This window comes from Nycticebus coucang, chromosome 10 (assembly GCF_027406575.1).
Source record: "Nycticebus coucang isolate mNycCou1 chromosome 10, mNycCou1.pri, whole genome shotgun sequence".
Classification (NCBI taxonomy): domain Eukaryota; kingdom Metazoa; phylum Chordata; class Mammalia; order Primates; family Lorisidae; genus Nycticebus; species Nycticebus coucang.
In genome coordinates this window covers 4,395,136-4,416,351 of record NC_069789.1, presented here as the reverse complement: position 1 = coordinate 4,416,351, position 21,216 = coordinate 4,395,136, and positions in this window count along the sequence as shown.

The window sequence follows — 21,216 nt, the reverse complement described above, 5'->3', positions numbered from 1 at the left end:
TTTAAGGGTTCATTACCAAGGGAATTTAATTGAAAACTTGTCCAAATCCTCCATGATCTGTAGAACAACCAGAAATTTTCCAGACAAAGGACAGAAGAAGGGAAGTAGATCAAGATAGGTCCTTTAGACAGAATGAACAGCAGGTGGAAGAAACAAACTGGCAGTGTTTGTAACTGGAAGAAGTTCGGCATAGCAGGAATCTAAAAAACGAGGGGGAGAGAGCAGCCAGTGGGGTGAAGAGAGAGGGGAAAACAGGAGCCAGTAGAGGTCACAGTGAGGGTATTAAACTTTACCTCCAAAGTCCTGGAGAAACACTTAAAGACAAAATTAACACGACCTGATCCCCATTTTAAAAATACAGCCTTGCAGTTGAGTACCAGATGGCATGGGATGAAACAGGAGTTGAAGAGAAGGGACCGTTTCGCAGACAGACCTTGACAGTAGGTAACAGTGAGTTGAGCTGGGCCGGCAGTAGAGGGAGGTTGGAGAGCAATGGGCATGTTAACAGGTGTTTAATAGGCAGAAATAATAGAATTCAGGGGAGAACAAGACAAAGGGAGAGTTAATTTATTCATTTAACACATATTTATAAAACTACTGCAATATTACGGCCCTAGTGTTACAACAGAGAATAAAACAAACAAAAATCCTTGCCATCATTGTTTATACCTTCTGATAGAAAGGGAATTCCCATTATTCAAACTTCTAGGTCTTGGATTCAACTTAACAATGAGAACTTAGAGTGAAACACAAAAGCTTAATCTGTCATGAGCTTGATTCATCATCATTGAAAGTCTCCAAGCCAGGCACAGTGGCTCACGCCTACAATCCCAGCACTTTGGGAGGCCAAGGTGGGTGGATTGTCTGAGCTCACAGTTTTTTGTTTTTTGTGTTTTCACGTATACATGTGTTTATTAGGTTTCCATTTTTTTGCCTTCACAAAAGTAAAAAGGATTAAATTTTAATAACAATAACTATGCTTAAAATAAGGACTAGAAACAAAAACCTCGTAAAGAACGAATGAACATAAATACATTCAGAAAAGGAATCAGACAATTGTTAATCATCCTGGGTGTGCCACAGGGCATGACAGTTTCCGAGCTCACAGGTTTGAGACCAGCCTGAGCCAGAAAAAATAGCCCGTCTCTAAAAATAGCCGGGCGCTGATGGGGGAGCACCCATAGTCTCAACTACGTGGGAGGCTGAGGCAAGAGAATTGCTTAAGCCCAGGAGTTTGAGGTTGCTGTGAGCTGTGATGCCACCGCACTCTACCAAAGGTGACAACATGAGACCCTGTCTCAATTAAAAAAAAAAAGTCCCTAGTTCCCCAAATACATTAGAAGGATTTAATAAAATGATGCAGCTTCTGAAGGAAAATCTCAAAATTCATTTTTTAACATGTAAATCATAGATCCAAGGACTTCCACAGAGAACAGGGTCTTAGTCAGCCAGACTGAAGTGGGTGCATCAGAACTGGCTCTTCTTCCAGGACAGGAACCTTTGTTATCCTGGCCCAGAAAGACCAGCGCTATTCTTTCTATCTTACTCCAAATAACAACTGTGATTGTTCTTCTGCATCATTGTGCTTTGGATTTGTGAGAGTTTGTAAAATGTATCATTTCTGCACAGAGGACTGGGCTGTGAAAAGCCCCATCTGGACCTCCGTGAAGGGAATGCTCATCATCGCGGCTGTGTCACAGGACATGACGGCTTGTGGTCTTCCTCCAGGACCAGATGAGTGAGGATTCAACTGTGTGTGAAGAGCTACCTTATATGGGGTGGTGCCTGTGGCTCAAAGGGGTTGGGCGCTGGTCCCATATGCCGGAGGTGGCAGGTTCAAACCCAGCCCTGGCCAAAACTGTAAAAAAAAAAAAAAAAAAAGAGGTGCCTTACATGAAGAGAGAATGTATTTTAAATGGTGTAGAGGAAGAAAGGTTCGGAACATCCATAGAAGTGGGGGAACGTCGCTAATATACTGTGCTTTTACCAAAACAGAGTTACTACTCCTGCTAACAGACTTTTCTTTTCCTTAGAATTTATTCATTTCTCATGTTCTGCTCATGCTATCTGCGTGGAATTGATGCCAACTCCAGGTTACAAGCATGAATAAATAGTCAGAGCCTGGCCAGTGAGAGAACTTCCTTCCTAGGCTTCTTTTTTTTTTTTTTTTTAAATTAAATCATAGCTGTGTACATTGTGCAATCATGGGGTACAATGTGCTGGTTTTATATACCATTTGAAATATTGTCATCACGCTGGTTAACATAGCCTTCATGGCATTTTCTTAGTTATTGTGTTAAGACATTTATATTCTACACTTAGTAAATCACAGGTACCCTTGTAAGATGCACCGTAGGTGTGGTCCCAGCCATCACCCTCCCTCCATCCACCCTCCCCATCAGTGTTTCATTCTTAGTCACAAAAATGAAAACATGGAGGCAGAGAGAAGCATCTGGATCACAGTGTTCAAACTCACAGACACAGTGATGCCACATCAGCTTTACCACCAGCTGTTTCAAGGAGTGGAAGGGACATGTCTGCCTTGATTACTATATCATCCACGGGCAGTGTAAAAGTCCCTGGAAGAGAACAACTTGTTTAATCGAATTAAATCAAGTTCTATTTAATATTTTAAATTGTTCCTGAACTGTAAAAATATAATCATCAGATGAAAGGAGAGAAGAGCAAATTATATTACACAGGGAAATGTGTGCTAAGTAGCCCTGCATTAATTGGTTTTCCTCCCATCAGACATTTCACCCTAAATCTTAACTTTTCTTGACTTTTTTGCATTCTCAGCTCAATTTTAAGGCAGCGTGCAAAAAAGAAAAGGATCTACTTGCCAAGTTCACACTGTCTCTACTAGTACTCAGGAGACAATTTCATGTTGGAGTTTTTAAAGGATGTTTCTTTATTCTCCTTGTGGTTTGTGAGTAAGATACACTGCATTTATTCTTTATTTGCAGGCAAAGAGCCTCAGTGAGTAGATATTTGAGAAAAGGAGTGTAAGACCATTAGAAGTTACGCATAAGGACATGATGGATTAGGTTTTGGGTGTATCGAGATGGGGTGTTATGGATTTCCGGGTGGAAGCATCTCAAATATACTGCCTGGGAATTAGAAAAGAGTTTTGTATTAGAAACACATGCTTCAGAGCGAGCCTCTCAATAGATGTTAAGTAATTGTCTACATTTAGATGAGCCCATTCAAGGAGACTGTGTAGGCTAAAAAATGAAGAATGGAACAAAAGAGAAAATATTTCACCAAGCCGAAATAATGGGAGCTGAAGACCAGCTGAGTAAGACTCATTAACTTGTTTATTCAACAAACATTTTGCAAAGTTCTCCTGCACACCAGGCATTTGCCTAGGTTTTAAAGAAACAAGACTGAAAGGAACTGAAAATGTTTCCGTTCCCCTGGAGCATATGGTTCCCTATTCCCCTGCCGTACACGGCCAGGACAGGGGAGTATGGGACAGCAGTGTGGGAACAACACAGGCAGAGTTGTCCCAGTTGCGCAAAGAATATCCACCCTCACTTCATCAAAGCCTCAGACTGGCCAGGAAGATCATGCCATCAGCACACTGACCAGGGTCCAGAGAAGCGACCGACTGGACATGCCCATCTGGTTGAAATGTCTTTAAACCCTGAGAAGAGGTAAGTGAGGCCACCTCAGAGGACTGCATGACATAAGACAAGAATCCTACAGAAGGGAGCGGGTCCCTGCACGAGTCCCCAGGGGAGCAGGTCCCTGCAATGGGTCCTCACACCGGGTGTTCACGGGAAACTCAGTACCCGCTCCCACACCTACTGGCTTCAGATACTGTAGGAGGAAGTGACTTCACATCCAGGACTCCCACAGGTGACAACTGACACGTGAGCCAAGCAGAGCTGAAGCACATAAACTGGCCCTGAATGCTATTTGTGCTCTAAGGGTGAGAGTCACCCCCAAACCAGCGTTTCACCACTATGCTATTGTGAGATGAAATGTCATACTGTCCAGTCTGACCCATCCCAGTCAACAGCTGTCCTCAGGGAGTCAGAAGAACCCGGGGTCTCAGAGCACCTCAGGATACCTGGTCAACCTCACACAGGGAGTCAGTGATTGCAAAGCTTCCCCATGAAAAGAAAATACAGCCTGTGAAGTTCAGAATATGCCATGACAGCCGTCCTGCCAGAGCCAATAAGACTGAAATTTCAAGGAAGACATTTCTGGCCACCAAGTGGTGGGTGCGTTAAGCTCTGCCCAGACAGTACTGCTGGCTGCATTTGGTCTCAGCACCAGAAGATGATTAACAAAAAAAGGCCTGGGCGGCACCTGTGGCTCAAGGAGTAGGATGCCAGTCCCATATGCCGGAGGTGGCAGGTTCAAACCTAGCCCCGGCCAAAAACCAAAAAAAAAAAAAAAAAAAAGGCCTGAGGTAAAGGGCCCTTTTTTTTTGAGGTCCTGTGATCGTAAGATACCACCCTGCCCGCATGTTTTTCTAGTCCTCAAATCTTTCCCTCAGGGTAAGTTTCTAACACAAGTATGTTCACCTAAAATGTACAAGCCAAACATTTAACTAACCAAGAGAGGTGATTATTTATACTGACTGAATTTTGTGCAACTCTCAATTCCAGCATAAATTCTGGAGAAACAAGCAAATTATTTAATTTGATAAGCCTTAGTTTTTTAATTTGCTTTTTAAATCAGGAAAATGAGAGAAATTACTTTTTTGTAAGACTATTATGGGTACTTAGTTGTTTCTGGTACAAAAAATTACTCTGTAAAGATGAAGTTTTATTAATTAATTAAAGTATTCTTCACTACAATTTTTGATGATGAATTCAATCATGTCATCCTTCAATTTTTTTCCTCATTCTGATGAAAAAGGCAAACTATCTCCACGTTAAAAAAAAATCAAAATTTATATATAGTAATGAATATATAGGAAACTGAATACTTAAACACTAAAAAGACTTTATTTTAAATAAAATTGTCAGATTCTAGTAAAAGATATCTATTCATCAAACACTGCAGGTATGAGTAAATTTCTGGTTATTTACTAAAATATTTTGTAGATTAAAATAAACAGACTTATATTGTCATATTTATTTAGTGCTGAATTTTACTAAATTTAATTTGAATATATCCTGGTGAATTAATAACTAATTAACCTACCTATAAAGAGCAAGCGCTGGGAAAATTTCTACTAGGTAACTAAGCTCATAGAAATTTAAAGTGCCCATGAAGGGGCATGAAATATGTCTTTTCTGAAAGATGGAGGAATGCTGTTTTCTTTTAACAAGTGTACAGACATTTGCTTGGATGGTGACAAGCATGACTTCAAGAGATTCTCCACAACTATTTATAATAATAAGTGAATATCCATATTTTGTTGTTGATTAACTACAGCTTAAATACAATACGTATTATTCATCCAAATCAATAATGACTAAAGCAGAATACAATAAAAAAAAAGGAATAGAGGAAAAAAATCTTCCTATGAATAATAAGATACAAATAACAAAATAAAATTGGGGGCCAGAAGAAACAGCAAGCAAAACATAACCAACATAGGGGGTGATCATTGCTCAGTGGGTAAGGTGCCGGTCACACAAACTGAGGCTGGCGGGTTCGAACCCTGGGCCAGTTAAAGCAACAATGACAACTGCAACAACAACAACAAAATAGCCGGGCGTTGTGGCGGGCACCTGTAGTCCCAGCTACCTGGGAGGCTGAGGCAAGAGAATCGCTTAAGCCCAGGAGTTGGAGGTTGCTGTGAGCTGTGACGTCACAGCACTCTATCAAGGGCAACAACATGAGACTCTGTCTCAAAACAAAACAAGACAAAACCCTAACCATTATATTCACTCATCAGTGGGCAGGGAAAACAAAGCAAACAAAAAAAACCTCACTATTATTAACTGGATAATGCCAAAAAGGACAAAGGAATCATTTTATTCATCACAAATTTCATATTACAATTGGAATATAGACACTGCGTAATCGTCACCACCAATTAGTATTACCCACAGAAATAAATTCTCTGTGTATCTAAAACTTGATTTCTACAACAATATGATCTCCTGGTTCTCCTCCAGGCTCTCTGGAAGCTTATTTTTTCCACAAATATTTACTGTGTACTTTATATATAACTTAATCCATACACTGGGGAACAAACGAACTTTAAACTTTGGTAAAGAACTAGATAATTTAATAATCACATAAAATGATGCTATTTCTTCTCCCATATCTTTGCTTAAAACCCATGATTTTTACATTACTATCTGTATTTCCTGTGGTTTACTGTCATTCCATCTTCCATCCAGATGTTCCCCATTATTCCTCATATATCAAATGTCTGTAGACTTTGGATACCCAACTCCATGTATCAGTATCTGGCTCCTCTCTGAGCCAAATCCACAGACTCCCAAGTGCTTTATCTGAAAGTCTTTACTTGGACCTGCCACAGGTCTTTAACTTGAACATGACTCAAACAGACCATGTCATCTAAGGAGATTCCCACCTGCTCCACTCCCGATGGCGTGTGCACGTAGGTTTTGTGAGGACGATGAGAGTTAACAGAGCAGACATAATGGAGTCTCTTACTATACATAACTTCATAACTTTATATGCTGTAACATATTCAGAAAGTTCGGTCAACAGGTTATTTGTAAAGCATCTACTATGTACAACTTCACTGTTCTAGGTCCTGGGAATTCAAATCCACTAATTTGATTTAATATATCAACTCAATTTCTATAACTGGATAGCTACTCTGAGCAATAAAAATAATTTTAATAAATACTTCTGTATGTAAAACTCAGGAAGATCATGTTTTTGGAGAAGCTATTAATATATGTTCAATAAAAGAGGCCAAGGGTCAAATACATTTTAAAAAATTGCTTTTGTTGCTAGAGGATCTCTCACAGCATTTAATATGCAAAATCGCATCATTTATGTCTAAGAAGAGAAAGTAGGTAGTATTTTCAAACTTTATCTTTCCACAAAAACTTTTATCCCAGAGTAACAGCAAGTATATTCAAAAACTAGTGTTCTAGAAAAAAAAAAAAAATGGTAAGAGGTAAGAGGTATCAGGCCAAGACAAAGGCCTAGATGTTAATTTTGTAGTAATTTCCTTTTATTTATTTTTCTATTTTTTTCTTTTTCTTTCTTTACATATATATATACACACACATATATTATAATATAAATATATACTATATTACGTATAAAGAGTAACATACAACATACTATATGTAGTATTAAAGAACTCTGTGCTTAGAAAGAAATGTTCAAATAAATTTAGGGAAGACTTGAAAAAGTATTAAGTGTAAATATACCTTTGGGATATTAATGAATATGTTGTTTGATTTACAACTTAAATAAAAATAGTATGTATAATCTTAGCGTCAGGTCTGAAGGAACAAGTTTTGTATGTAGATAATAAATAAATAAATAATAAATAAATTATGCTTCGGAAGATAATGGACCTATGACATTAGCAGTCTAATACTTGCATTTTTTTAGCATTTCACATTATTAGAAGTTGTATTTGATATATTGCTTCTTTCAAACAAGGTATGTTATTATTTTTAAAAAATGCAGTAGTTCCCCTTTACCTGAAGTTTTGCTTTCCAGTTTCAGTTAACGGCACTCAACTGCAGTCCAAAAATATTAGACAGAAAATTCCAGAAATAAATAATTTATGAGTCTTAAATTGTACGTGGTTGTGAGTAGCATGATGACATCTTGCCCTGTGCTGCTGTCCTGTCCGGATGTGAATCGTCTCTTTGTTCATATTGAAGTTACCTGCTCATTAGGCACTTAAGAGCCACCTTGCCCATCAGCTTGGAAGAGACACAGTGTATGCAGGACCCCGTGCTATCCAGGGTCTCAGCCATCCACTGAGATTCTAGGACCACACACCCATAAACAAGGTTGAAGTATGGCTTACACAGGTGTAGTCAAAGATTTTTCTGACAAGATAGTATTCAAGTTGAAACTAGATGCCCAGAAAGAAGTCAGCCCCAGTGGATGGTGGAAGCAGCCTCCTGGCAGAGCGGCTGGCAGAGAGCCCCAGGAACTCATCTGGGAATGCCCCTAAATGAATTTCCTCCTCCCACCCTCACAGATTGTCACCCCATTCTTCATGAACAATGGGACTGATGTGACAACAGAATCAGACACCCTGCCATCCTGGCCAGGCCTCCACTGCCTTGTGGCTCACTCAGACCCAGGTCTGTCCTGCACACTGGGTTCCCCTGGGCATTCCCTTCTCCACTGTCTGCTTCTCCTCACCAGCCTTTCTGTTCTCAGCTACTTTAATCCTTCTCCTTGTTTCTTGCAGCTGCAGCTGTAAGGGCCTGTGTGCTCCTATTTCAGAACACCGAGCAGGCCTCACTCATTCAGGGCCTTCGCCCTGGCCACTGCCTCCTCTGTCGACATGTCCATTAATTTCCCACTTAACGCTGGTCTCTGCACAAGCATCCCTTCAGCAGCGAAGCATTAGCAAATCAGCTTCAGATGAAATAGAGTCCTTTCACATTGAAGATCACATCAGCACACTGTACCCCAGAAGTCCATCAACGTACACAGTTATGATTTATTAAATAAAAGAGGTAAGTTCAAAACAAGATGAAACTGTCTTGATCATAATAAAAACCAGTGTTTTTTCTTTTTTTTTTTTTTAATTCAATAGAGTTCTTCCAACTCACTCCCAAGCTGCTTATCCTGTTTATTCTCCCTCTTTCATTTGTAACCTCCCTGCCTGCCCTTAACGGTTTCCCCGGACTGGTTTTGCTCTCCCCAGTTTGGGTGACTTTTGGTCAATAACTGTTGAAAACAGTAAGAACAGTAAGTACAAGGAAACATTTCTAGAGAGAGAAACAACATTCACGTAACTTTTGTTACATTGTGCTATTATAAGTGTTCTATTTTATTAGTGTTTTGTTAGTCATTGTTGTCAGCTCATAAGGTGTCTAAGTTTATAAATTTTATTATAGATATGGATGTATAGGGAACAACATAGTTTACTTGGGGTTCAGTGTGGTTTAGGCATTGCCCTTTGGATAAGGGTGACTACTACACACAGAAGGACAGTTGACCACCTCCCCACACTGACCACCTCCCTATACTGACCACCTCCCTGCACTGACCACCTTCCCACACAGACCACCTCCTTGCACTGACCACCTCCCCACACTGGCCACCTCCCCACACTGGCCACCTCCCCACACTGACCACCTTCCCACACTGACCACCTCCCCGCACTGGCCACCTCCCCACACTGACCACCTCCCCACACTGACCACCTCCCTATACTAACCACCTCCTTGCACTGACCACCTTCCCACACAGACCACCTCCTTGCACTGACCACCTCCCCACACTGACCACCTCCCCACACTGGCCACCTCCCCACACTGACCACCTTCCCACACTGACCACCTCCCCGCACTGGCCACCTCCCCACACTGACCACCTCCCCACACTGCCCACCTCCCCACACTGCCCACCTCCCTACGCTGACCACCTCCCCACACTGCCCACCTTCCCACACTGACCACCTCCCTGCACTGCCCACCTTCCCACACTGACCACCTCCCCGCACTGGCCACCTCCCTATGCTGACCACCTCCCCACGCTGCCCACCTTCCCACACTGACCATCTCCCCACACAGACCACCTCCCTACGCTGACAACCTCCCCACACTGCCTACCTTCTCACACTGACCACCTCCCCACACAGACCACCTCCTTGCATTGACCACCTCCCCACACTGCCCACCTTCCCACACTAACCACCTCCCCGCACTACCCAGCTTCCCACACTGACCACCTCCCCGCACTGACCACCTCCCTACACTGACCACCTCCCCACACTGCCCACCTTCCCACACTGACCACCTCCCCACACTGACCACCTCCCTGCACTGCCCACCTCCCCACACTGACCTCCTCCCCACACTGACCACTTCCATATATTGACCACCTCCCTGCACTGACCACCTCCCCACACTAACCGATTCCTTACACTGACCACTTCCCTGCACTGACCACCTCCCTACACTGAGCACCTCCCCACACTGCCCACCTTCCCACATTGACCACCTCCCCACACTGACCACCTCTTCACACTGACCACCTCCCCACACTGACCACCTCCTTGGCTTGACCTAATTTTTATAGACCAGACATGCTCCACACATGCGTGTCAGCACAGGGGCCTAGGTCCTTGTGTTGACCACCTCTGTGTGTCGACCAGCTTGTTGCAGTCCCGTGGGTGGACAACTTCCAGAGGTTCTACTATATTTATTAGTTATCCACTTTCGCTCACTTTGCTACCTCCCAGAATGTAAATTCCAGGAGAGTAGAGATTTGCTGGTTTTATTAACAAATGAAATGGTGTCTTCAGCACCCAGAAGAGTTCTTAAAAGACAGTGGGCATTGGACACTAATTCTTCATTGAATGATCTCTCTAGGTATGTAGGATTGTGATATATCCATTTGATCGATGAGAAAATTATTATTCTTGGAGTTCAGATCAAAGCTGCTCAGCTTCGTAAGATGCAAACCTGCTTACAGCATTGCAAAACTGATTTTTTAACACCCTTAGTAGAACATATTTGGGAATTATGGATAACAATGTAGCAAAACAAAAACAAAAATTTTAATAACCACTAAATCTTTAAAACATAAAAAGTATTTTGTTTTAAGTCTTTATAGTGGGCAAAGCATGAAGGCGGCATGTGTCTGTCGAGTACTGTAGGAAATAGGAAATGTTACAGACTTTGTAAAGGAAAACTTCCAGTGTGTGCACACCAGGTTTTGTAGGTCCAGCTTGGGCACCAACCACACCTATGAAACATCCAGAAAAAGTTTCATAATTTGAAGTCCAGACTTCTTGGGGTGGGGGAACAATTTGGATATAAGAATGCAGAAATGGCTTGGTGCCGGTAGCTCAAGTGGCTAAGGAGCCAGCCACATACACCTGAACTGGCGGGTTCGAATCCAGCCCAGGCCCAACAAACAATGACGGCTGTGACCAAAAAATAGCCAGGCGTTGTGGCAGGCGCCTGTATTCCCAGCTACATGGGAGGCTGAGGCAAGAGAATCGCTTGAGTCCAGGAGTTGGAGGTTGCTGTGAGCTGTGATGCCACAGCACTCTACCCAGAGTGACAGCTTGAGGCTCTGTCTCAAAAAAAAAAAAAAAAAAAAATCAGAAATACTGTTAATGCTGCAGTATAAAATACAAAAACTCTGTGATTAAAAGATCTAAATTATTTGTAATGGTTTTAAAAGGGTAACTATTACATTTTGCTTCTTTTATATCTGCCCAGGCTAAAAAGAAAAAAACATGTTTAGCGTCCATAGGCTGTATATACATAGATGTACGTACATATATGCCTATATACATACCTGTCCCATCCATATATACAAATCTGGAAGTAGGTGGTCCAGTTTGAAGTCATACCTATCAGATAAAAGGTATAGATTTCTTTCCTCATCCTCTGATCTGAGGATTTCCATATGTTTATTTTACACAAGCTTTTCACGTGTTTTTCGTTATCCTGTGTTTGGGAAGTTGCATACTTGCTAACGGTAGAGGTTAGAACTGAAAGCATTTAGAAATAAACCATCCTCCTTCAAAGCACGGTAAATGGAGGCGCATTATAAAATAATCATTTTTAAAGCTTTTGGATGAATATGTGAAATGAGTGATAAAAGAGCAAGTAGAATGATTACTTGATAAATTGGAGTATTGTGTTTTGAAAGGAAGGCAAATACCGAGCAACAAAGACAATTGCGAGACTCCGTAATTAAGCCCTTTCATGAAAGAAAAAAATTCTCCCTCTTGTCATAGTTTTAGGCTGTCTTTAGCATAAAAGATAAGGTTGCAATTAGAGTGATGTACGGCCCAAGCACCAAATTATGTTTATTAGTGGATAAAAGATTCACATGGAAGTATTTTTTCTGTTGTTAAAAATGAAAATTGCATGAACCTGCTTTGATAGAACATAATAGAACGTTTTAGCTATGATGATATATTTTCTTTTTAAATGGCCTTAACTGAAAAAGCTGTAGAAGTGACTTAGCATTAGCAATACCTTTAGCCACTGCCAGTTAGAATAGTTAGGAATTAGGGGAACCTAAAATTCTGGTGATATGGCTTTTAGAAAATACTGTAGCAGAACTTTAAAAAATAAAATGTAAATGCAGGATTTAAGGTTAGATATAGATATATCAAAGTAAAGCTAATTAACCTTATTATGTAAATTAATCATGTATCTCATAATTTAGTTGTTAGGATGTTTATTGTAACAATTATTGAAGTAAGATATTGCGCTGTATGATATGATTAAATTGTGGAAAAGAGTACCTTCTTGGTAAAAGAGCAAAAATAGTTCATCTGTAAAAGTGCATTAAATATTTATATCATGGACCTGTCATTTAGTGTATTAAAGGAAGAGACTTAACAGACCTAACTCTAAAATGTCTGTATATGAAATTTTCACGGATCATTTCATAGCAAATGTACAGAGTAAGGTTGACGTTATCACTGGATGTATTACTATGCTATTTTCCATAGTTTGTTTGTGCTTCGAGAAATCAAATTAACATCATCAATAATTGAAGGCAAAGATAATCAGAAGGATAAATATTTTAGTGGAATGAAAACATACATTCATACTTGGATTTGCACATGTACCCATATAATAAAAATGCAAGGTAACCATAACCCCTTTGTTCTGTGAATTCATCCATCATAACTATTAAGTCCTTTAGCTCACGCCTTGAAGATAGGAAATAGCACACAGAACCACGTGAGTAACTGGAAGTCGGATATAGGAGGGTGGCATCACAATTTGTTTTTTTTAATAAAAAAAATACTAACATAAAGGAATGAAGCGAGAGTTCAACTTCTAGGAAGAGATGAGCCACGTCCCCTTCACGGCTCAGAAATGTCTGAAATAACTGAGAAAAAAATTAATGCTCCTTAGAATTGGCTGGAGAATTTATTCATTTGCAGAAGACAATGACAGTGGGGGAAAATGGTGATAGAACATGAATGAGTTGAAGAAAATCTGATAAAACGCTTGCATCATCCCATAACCAAATGTATCCTAATAGCAAGTGAAGTAGAAAGGTGAGTAAACTCATTGTATCGGGGTCAGCAAATATTTGGTGTAACTGCAATTTCCCTTTAGGTTTTATATCATGTTTCTAGTGCTGTCGTCACAAAGTATTCAGGAAAAGCTGCGAGACTTAAAATAACACAAAGAGATTGTGTTCCGGTTCTGGAGGCTACAGGTCCAAAATCAAGATGTTAGCCGGGCATGCTCCTTTCAGAGCCTGGGGGGGGAGAATCTTCCCTCCCCCGTGACTTCTGTCCTCTTCATTCCTGTTGTGTCCAAACGTCTTCTTTATAAGGACACCAGCAATATTGAGTAGGGATCATTCTAACACCTTAATTTTAAAGTAACCCCATCTGCAAAGACACTATTTTCAAATCAGGGCACATTGTGAGGGTACTAAGGGTACTCACTCATCTTTGAGTCAGCTGGAAACATAATTCAATGCATAATAATGTTACTCCCAGCACATTGGTTAAGAAACATGTGCTGGAAAGGGCCCTAAAAGGTGGGGAGGCAGCATACATGGAGGTCAGCGCTGAGCTCCAATGCATACCTATTCTGCCACTCTTCAGAGGGCACCACATCTGGGTCTTGATACTCTCAGGGTCTCTTCATTTGTAAATACATGTAATAGTATTCCCTCAAAAAGTTGTGAGGATTAACAGAATGCTGACCTTGGGAACCCCATCTCCAAAACATGCTGCTAACCAATGTCACAGGTGTGGTCTCTGCTCAGTTTATGTAGCAAAATCAGTTGGCTTACTTATGGATGAAACCTAAAACAGATTTTCTAATCAAGGAAACAAATTACCCTCCTGTCTTGCTCATGAAAAAAAAACCTCTCCAGATGCACATGAGCAAGAATCTTTATCTCCCCATTTCAAAATCTGTTTCTAGTGTTTGAATAATTGTGGAGGAATCTCCAAATTAAAACTAACTCAGATAAATGGATACATAGTTAAGCCTGTAAGAGATGCTAATTAAGCTTATTCTTTTTTAAAGGTTGGTAGCAGAACAACCGCTATCAACTTTTCTAAGAAATGTAAAAGAAAATACTATTAAGGTGTAACTTATTTTATAATATTTATCACTGCATCTCATTATTTTGTATTTAAAATGAAATCTTAATTTAGCTTATTTTTTTCAATTCTATGTCTATACCTTTATATAAAAATAGAAATATTGAATTGTACTAAGAAAAAAGAGTTCCTTATCAAATATCTTCAGAGAGATTACCTCTTTTTATCTCATCCTGAGTAGAAATATATTGCAGCTTTGAATACAAAAATGACACTGTAAATTTGCAAAGCCTAATACTTGCAAAATTACTGGCATTGCTTTTTTGGGGGGTGGAGGGTTGTTTACTTTTGTTTTGCTTTGTTTAAATTAATTTTTTATTTAATGCTCTCTTTAGATTTACAGAAAAATTGCCAAGATGCAGCAGTTACCCCAAATACCCTACACCCAGTTTCCTGTAGTGTTAATATTTTACGTTAGTATGATACATGTATGATTAGTATGCTATATTGTGGAGGGCCCTTATACAATGTATCGATCAGGCACAAAAACAGGATGGCGGAGGCGTACTTTAGGAAACCTGCTTGCAGGCTGCGCCCTGGCAACAACCTTGCCGCCCGTGCCCTTTGCACTCATTGGAGAGATATCTAGGTCAAGAAACCGCAATAACAGGATGTGTCCTAGAGTATATATACAGAATGCTGTAAACAAGGTTAGAGGGCTTTTCCATCCTGCTCTTCCCGGACAAGGTTAGAGGGCTTTTCCATCCTGCTCTCCCCGGACAAGGTTAGGGCTTTTCCATCCTGCTCTCCCCGGATAAGCTGCTTGCCCCCGATAATAAACCTGCTGAAAGCTGTCTGCGTTGGTGTGTTCGTCCCTGCTGGTCGGGGGCCGAGCGACACCAACACTATATGATCTTTTTATGTTCCAGAATTCCACCCAGAATTCTACATTTTATTTAGCTGCTGTGTCTCCTTTTCATCATGTTTATTTAGGCAGCTCTAGACTGTGGCAGTTTCTGAGATTTCCCCTGTGTTGCTTATCTTGAGAGTTTTGTGGGACACTGAAGTATTTTGTAGAATATTGTGTCAAATCAGGTGTATTTAGTGTTTTTCTCATGCTTAGACAGAGTTTATGGGAGAAGGGAATGTGGGGGTTCGCTGAAGGCCAACCTGAGTTGGGAGTCAATAGGGGAGACAGTGAGGGGGTGAGGGGATATCACGAGACTCAACACCAACTTAATGCACGAAGTCCAGGAAGCCTGGAGAGGCGTGCATGGACCCACACACCACGCGGTAGAATGAGACGATGAAACAGAATGAGGCAATGCAGCAACTTTTTGACTTTCTAGAAACCTTTTCTTGATCTCTAAGACAAAGTATATATGTAAAAGTAAAAGTGTCAGAATAGGATTCAAAGAGTTTTAAGCCCCCAGGAAGATTGGGTAAAGAGAAAACATCTGGGTAATCAGAAACACAGGGTAGTGATTTGTCAACAATGGATGATAAGTTACTGAGAAAAGGGGAGGGGAAACAAGTTTCATCCCCCTCAGGCAAGCAAGCCAGCCTCTCTAATCTGTCCCTGAGGAGTTCCAAGGGCTCAGCCCACTGGTCTGCTGATGCTCTGGGCGGGGATGGTTTCAGAAACTTCGCCCTGTCTGGGGCCTCTGGGCATCTTTCACCTTCAGTTCTCCTGATGAGCCCCCAGGGATGATGCACCTGTGGCTTCACCCAGTACTGAGATGGGGCATCCGGCAGAGAGAGCAGCCTATCTTCATCCCACATGGGAATAACAGAAATATAGTGATGTCTCTTCTCATCACATCAGCGGTGTTTACTAGCAGCATGACTGATCAGTGTGTAAGGTCACTTTGATCCCTCGGCTGCAACAGCTTGGCCACATTTCTTCATTGTAAAATTACTATTCCCCCCCCCTTTTTTTGGAGGATGTCATTACACCTTACTCACATTTAAAAGTAGGAATTTTCTCACCTATATCATTTTTGACCTGTCTGAATAACTTGGAACATTCCTTGCAGAATAAATCTGCTGGAAATTAATTCCTTCCATTCTTGTTTGCCCATAATATAGTTTCTCCTTTGCTTTGGAAGGATCATTTTACTGATTATAGAATTCTAGGTTGGTAATATTTTTCCGCTTACTCTTTCACCCCATTCCTGTACTCTCTTCTTACTTACACGGTTTATATGAAAACTTTTCTCTAACTTGTGTCCAACTCAGTAAGTTGCTTATCTCCTTCCTCACCTTGCTGTCCCCCCACATTTTCCTCCACTTCAGTTTCCTGCAGTTTCCATATGCTACATCTAGATCAACTTCGTGGTACTTGTGCAGCCGAATGCCTTTCGAGGTTCTCCAACATGTGGTTTGGGGTCTGTCATTAATTCAGGAAAGTTTTATGCCATTATTATTTAAAATTATTCTTCGACTTTGTTCTACTTCTCTTCTCTTTTGTAGAAATTCACATGTGCTTATGACACATACTCTGATATTACCCCACAGATCTTAGGTGCTGTGCTGGGATTCTTCCTGGTAAATTTTATTTGGCAAAGTTCCTATTCACTTTTATTCAAGTCCAGCTTTTTCTTAGCTATGCATGGTCTACTGATGAACCCATGGAAGACATTCTTTATTTCTATTATGGTGGTTTTTTTTTATTTGTAGCATTTAATTTTTTTTCCTTAAAGCCCCCATCTCTCTGTTCATATTGCCCATCTTTTCTAGCATGTTGCCTACATTTTCAATTAGAATGTATCATAACATTTTTTTCCTAATGCCTGTTGGATAATCTTAGTATCTGTTTCGCATGTGAGTCTGGGCTGATGTTTTGTTCTTTTCCTTTGGAGATGTCTCATAAAGTAAGTATTTTGTTGAAAGCCATACATGGTGTATCAGGCAATAGAAGCTGAGGTATATATGTCTTTAAGGTGAGATTTTTTTGTTGATCTAGCTTGAATTTGGCTTTGTTTAATGTGTATTGTACATATAGTTGCCCAAGTCTTCAAATTTCCCTAGTTTTTTAATTTTTTTTTCTTTTCTCTTGGTTTGGGTATTTCCTTGTTTACTGCTTATAAAAGACTCTATGTGATTCACCCACCCCCCTAACACTATAATCATACTAGGGGTTTGTTGGTGGCGTGGCCAACTGTGGGAGAGGGAAAATGGTACATAATCTCTTCAGTGAATCTCAGTCTCTCGGTGTGTCAGTGTGTTAGGACGGTGGCCTGGTCAAGTTCATCTGCAGTGGCACATCTGTCACCACCCTTTTTTCTACTTTCTTTCCTGACTGTACCTTTCCCAATTTATTTTCTTAAAGCCTTGACTCCTGTCAATTATTTTTTTGTCTGCCATGTCAGTAAGAGTGAAAGTTAATGGGGGTGTGAATTGGAAACAATTCCCATCTCCAAGCTGGGATATGCTTTTAGAATTTTACTCTGTCAAAGTCCCTCTTCCTGACTGATCAGGCTTTGTCATTTAGAAGGACATGAACGTGTTTCAGAATGGCTTCTCTTCCCTTCCACTTGCCGTAGCCAGGAGGGAATTAATCCTGGATTCACACTGAGAAAAGCTGGTGAGGTTCCTTGAGACCACTGAGAGATGCTGCTGTGACCCGGGACAGAGTCACTGCACAGCAGACTGGGAGTTTCCCAAACAGGGACTCCACCTGACTGCTGGGCAGACAAAGGGAGGGAAGGCGTGATAAATTCAGACACACAGTTTCTTTCTTTCTATCTTTCTCCATTTCTTTCTTTTTTTCTGCAGTTTTGGCCTGGGCTGGGTTTGAACTCACCACCCGTGGTGTATGGGGCTGACACCCTACTCCTTGAGCCACAGGTGCCACCCCACACAGTTTCCTTTTTGTGACTCAGAGAGATGACAGGGTGTCAGCCTTCACCCAGGCCCATAGCTGCCTTGAGCTGAACTCTCAAGGCCTTTTTTTGGAGGGGTAGGCATGCATATACAAAGTAAAAAAGGGAGAAGGTATTTGTCTCATTTTCAACTAAACAGACCATCTTTTGTTCAAGGAAGAAGCTATCCGTGTGAAGGACAGTGGAGCATTAAACTACAGATCAAGCAAGGGTTGCTATGGTAGGGTTTTAATGAAAGAAAGTTACAGCTCACAAGTTAGACAGCTGAGGCTGGAGGGTATAACATGCAAATATTGTCTCCCATTGTGTGGGTTGGCTACTTGCTCTTTTAATTGTGTCCTTAGCTGTGCAGAAGATTTTTAATTACATCAGGTCCCATTTATTTTTATTGTTGTTGCTGCTGTGATTACTTTTAAGGTCTTTATGAATTCTTTGTCTGGGCTGATATCTGTAAGAGTTTTTCCAATATTTTCTTCTAGTATTGTTGTATTTTCCTACCTTAGATTTAAGTCTTTTATCCATCAAGAGTTGATTTTTTGTGAGTGGTGTGAGAGATCTACATCCTATTTCAGTCTTTTCCATATGGCTATCCTGTTTTCCCAGCATCATCATCATCTTTTCCTCAGTACATGTTTTTATCTGTTGTGTCAAAACTCGAGGGGGAATATGAGGATGATTTCATCTCTGAGTTCTCTGTTCTGATCCATAGGTCTATGTCTCTGTTTTTATGCCAGTGCCATGCTGTTTTGCTTCCTATAGCCTTGCAGTATAGCTGGATGCCTGCTTTGTTTTTATTACTAAGGTTGCATTGGCTATTCACAGTATTTTCTGGTTACTTACAAAGAATAGTACTATTTTTTCTAGATCTGCAAAATATGACATTGGGATGTTAATGAGAATTACATTGAATCTGTCAATCACTTTGGACAATAGAGCAATTTTATAGCAATTTTTAACAATGTTGATTCTGCTCATACATGACCATGGTATATTTTTCTATCTGTTTATGTCCTCTGCAATTTCTTTCCTCAGCGTTTCATAATTCTCCCTCTAAAGATCTTTCACCTCCTTTGTTTCCAATATTCCTAGATATTTTATTTTCTTTCTTGCTTGTGTGAAACACATTATATTTTCTATTTGATTTTCAGCTTGACTATTGCTGGCATATACAAAAGCTGCTGATTTGTACATTTATTTTGTAGCCTGAGACTTTACTGAACTCATTTATCAATTCTAGGAGTCTCTTGGCTAAATCTTTGGAGTTTTGTAGATATAAGATCATGTCATCAACAAAAAGTGGCCATTAGACATCCTCTTCAAACTTTGGATACTTTGATTTCCTTCTCTTGCCTGATTGCTCTGGCTAGAACCTCCAGCACTATGTTGAACAGAAGTGGGGATAGTGGGAACCTTGTCTGGTTTCAGTTCTAAGTGGGAAGGCCTTCAATTTTCTCCTGTTCAATGTCACGGTGGCTGTGTTTTTGTCATATGGCCTTTATAATTTTGAGGTAATTCTTCTCTGTGTGTGTTTTGGTAAGGGTGTTTTTTTAATTAATTGTCCACTTCAAACTCAAGTTAGTTTCTACAAAGCATTACAAGTGTGTTTTTCACTCCAAAGGCAAATAGAAGTCCCATATTATTTATTTCTTCAGGAAGTTACAGTCCAAAGAATTTGATTCTGGATTGCTCCTAAATAACCAGTGCGTGGAGCGTGTATCTTATGATTCACCCCACTGAGAGTACATTTCCACGCTGTATAGTTGTTATTTATCAACAAGCCACAAACATTCCTTATAATAAAACATGTTTTCATTCTATATTGGGGAAAAACATTTTAGAGGGCAAATTCTTTGTACGTTGAAAGTAATGCTATTTGAAGTGCATAGGCAATACATTTAGAAAATTGCCAGTAATTATGAAACAGTGGGAGGTGTAAATTAGTTTATGTACTTAGAGTAGCAAAATATTAAAATAAAACACAATATCCTATTTTATTCATGATAACCCAGAGTAAGATCACATAAACAGAGGAAAAATTATTTCTCAATTAAGCCACATCCAGAATCAACACATCATCTCAATCTCTTCTTGAGATTAACTTCTTGTAAAACTTTATGCAAATAAATATTTAGCAGATATTCACTGAGGGTGTGATTTATGCCTGACCCTAGTCAAGAAATAGAAAAACAAAGTTTAGGAAGGCACAGGTTTGTGTTTTCCACTGAAGATTTCATAATTCTTTTAAGGTGTAATGGAAGCGTAGAAGAAATATCAATTAGGAAGTCTTTTTGAAAATGAAGACTTTTTGTGTCAAAATATCTTTAATAGAAGAAAATGAATGTCATCACAAATGAAGACATTGGGGTAAACAGCTTGCGGCATGAAAGTGTGGCAAACATGCTTTTCACCTAATTGGTGCACAAACTTTCTTCCATATTTCATTCACAAACTTTCTTCCGTATTTCATTCATTCAAACACAGACATTTGTTGAGTACTTACATCACCAGCGTCTGGGTGTGGGATGGTACAAGATTTTTTTTTTTTTTTTTTTTACAGTTTTTGGCCGGGGCTGGGTTTGAACCCACCACCTCCAGCATATGGGGCTGGCGCCCTACTCCTTTGAGCCACACGTGCTGCCCATGGTACAGAATTTTTTTTGACAGTGTCTGTCTTCTCATGATTTGTCAAGCAGGCTCAGCAGGAGAGATGATCACTGTAAGTTCCTTTATTTTAGCAAAGCTCCTATTAGAGACAGTATTCATAATTCTTGGCCCCCTTCGATTCACGCAGTGTACTGTGGGAAAGAGGAATGTGATTATTGGTTCTTCTTGTTTTTTCTATGTAAAAAGTTGGGCAAGTAAGTCCAGGAACTCAATCCTAGAGAAAGTGTTACATACTCCTGCTGAATGTCACTATGATCAAGCTTCAGAGTATTCTCCTGGGGAAGCTGTGCATCAATGTTGGTGCCTGGTACACTCTTCAAAGACATCGTGGAACTCTTTTTGTGGAATGATCATCAGGGGTGTGAAAACTAAGTTTGTGAACTCACCCCCAAAAAGTGTTTTGAAGGGTGAACTAGGCGTTGGAGTCCCACAGCTTCCCAAAGGGAATACTTTGAAGGTGAACATAAGTGATAGTCAGCAATGAGGGATGTAGCCCTTTTTCTAGGATCAGTACAGAAACTTAATTGC